We start from the raw sequence: 2,723 nt of genomic DNA on the forward strand, positions 1-2,723 counted from the left end.
TTTTTTTTTTTTTTTTTTTTTTTTTTTTTTTTTTTGCCCATCAAGTGGCTACCACCTGCAATATCACAAAGATTCAATCAGACACAGGAGAAACATTGATAGATCATGATGACTTAAATAAAGCTTTTTTACAATTCTATTCTAGCCTTTACACCTCAGAACTTAGCAATGACCTTGGCCGCTCATAATTTGACTATCCCTACCGTGTCAGAGGAACAAAACATTAACTTAGGTGCAGATATCGCGGTTGCTGAAATCATCATGACCATAAAATCTATGCAGAACAAGTCCCCAGGCCCGGACAGGTTTACAACGGAATTTTATAAAAAGTTTTGCTATCAGCTGGCACCAACTCTTAAAGAAATGTTTAAAGCACTCTCCTTAAGCATTCTTCCTATAACTCTGAGACAGGCCTTTATATCTCTACTGGCTAAGAAGGATAAAGATCCGGTATTTTGCTCATCATATCGCCCTATCTCCCTGCTTAATATGGATTTCAAAGTGCTGTCTAAGGTCTTAGCTAAGCGCCTGGAGAGTGTGATCCCAGATATTGTCTCACATGATCAAACAGGATTTATCCAAGGCCGACACTCCTACTCAAATTTAAGAAAACTATTCAATGCTGTCCATTCGCCCGGTTAACGTGCCCAGAGGTAGTGGTTTCTCTTGATGCCGAGAAGGCCTTTGACCGCGTCGAGTGGAAATACTTATTTGCTGCCCTCCAAAAATATGGCTTCTGAGGAATTCATTGCCTGGATTAGATTACTTTATTAGCAGCTGTTATCTCTGACAATACTCAATCTGACTACTTCACCCTTGGACTGGAAACAAGACAGGGGTGTCCTCTTTCTCCTGTCTTGTTCGCACTAGCCATTGAGCCGCCCCTAGCAGTGGCACTGCGACTCTGTAAGGACTTGAAGGGTATACCTCGTGGTGATTTAGAACTGAAAGTTTCTCTTTACGAGGATGATTTGCTGTTGTATGTCTCCGACCCATCTCTATCTCTTCCCTATATTCTAGATATCCTGAATACGTTTGTGAAAATATCAGGGTATAAGCTAAATTTGCAAAAAAGTTAACTTTTCCCTCTAAATTCTGAAGCAGAGGCACTCTCTTCCAGCCTTTTCCCCTTTAAGGTGGCCCAAGATGGTATTAAACTTGGGGATTGAGGTCACGTGCTCCTTCCATTCTACTTAAAAAAAATATATATATTACCCTGAATAAGTGCAAACAGGATATGAATCGCTGGGCCTCGTTACCGTTATCATTAGTGGGCCGCGTTAACCTAATTAAAATGATAGTATTACCCAAATTTTTATATCTCCTTCAAAATATTCCTTTCCTGATTAAAAAAATCTTTTTTTTTTTAAATCTTGACAAAAACATCATCTCTTTCATATGGGGGACCAAACCTAGTCGGATCAGCAAGACTCAACTCCAAAGACCAAAGCGCGCAGGAGGCTTAGCTTTACCCAATTTTCTCTTTTACTAGTGGGCATGCAATATCCAGAAGCTACTTCACTGGTTTGAAGACAGGCCAATGGTAGGAAAGGCGGACTGGGTGCAAATAGAATTCTCCTCCTGCCGGCACCACCTCGGCTCAGTGGTCTGCGCAGCCCTGCCCATTCTCAGCAATAATTTGAGTACAAACATAATAGTAAATCACACAATAAGAATATGGGCTCAGTTTAGGAGACATTTTGGGCTCTCTACCCTCTCCCCCATCAAATTGAATCATATGTTTATTCCATCCTGTACAGATAACGCATTTACTCTAGGGTTTGATAAAGGGATCAGATCAATCGATAATTTATACATAGAAGACACATTTGCTTCATTTTCCCAACTATCACAAATCTATTACTTACCAAGGAACAATTTTTTCCGTTACTTGCAGGTCAGGAGCTTCGTACGAAATACTTTTGACTCATTTCCAAATAAGCCCATGAATTCCCATGTTGACAGCCTCCTAGAGTTGAACCCGAACAGTAGAGGATTGATATCCCAGACTTACGAGCTCATTGACAATATCAACCCACACTCCTTGGAAAAAATGAATATACACTCAGAGGGTCCTCCCAAACCTTTAGTAAAGTATGGAGACCTTTTCTAGACTTCTACGACTCCTTACAAGCAGTGAGCAATGCCCCTCCCCTTTTTTTCTTTTTCTTTCTCTTTCTTTCTCTCTATTTTTATTTATTTATTCAATTATTTATTTTTTACATGTGACTTCTCACTCTATTATTTATTTTTTCAAAATTGTTTTACTTTACTGTTGCTCTGTTTGATCAATTAATGCAATTATTTGATCTTATGCCTACATCTCCGCCACCTGAATGTACCTGAGTTTAGCCTGTAACCCTACAATGGGTGGGTAGGGTCGTGAATGAGGTTTTAAATTTCAATCTGTAATTGCATTCAGACATGTGTGAATCCTCTTCCCTGGTGGGATAAAACCTGTGAAAATTAATAAAACATATTTACAAGAAAAAGAAAAGGAAAAAAAAGCTGCACTGGAAGCAGCGCTGGAGGCTGGAAGCAGAGCAACTGAGGAAGACAGTAGCTGTGCAATGAGAAAATAAGCTAATGGGAAAAGTAATTAGAATACATGTAGTGTATTTATGAAAAGTTATTAAATTATAAAATAGCTATAACTTTGTGATTCTGTTTAGGCCAGCAGAGAAGGCTTTGCCGGCCCTGACCCTGACGGCCCACCACTGGTG

The sequence above is a fragment of the Anarrhichthys ocellatus genome, unplaced genomic scaffold, assembly GCF_004355925.1.
Source record: "Anarrhichthys ocellatus isolate YVR2014 unplaced genomic scaffold, GSC_Weel_1.0 scaffold57, whole genome shotgun sequence".
Taxonomy (NCBI): domain Eukaryota; kingdom Metazoa; phylum Chordata; class Actinopteri; order Perciformes; family Anarhichadidae; genus Anarrhichthys; species Anarrhichthys ocellatus.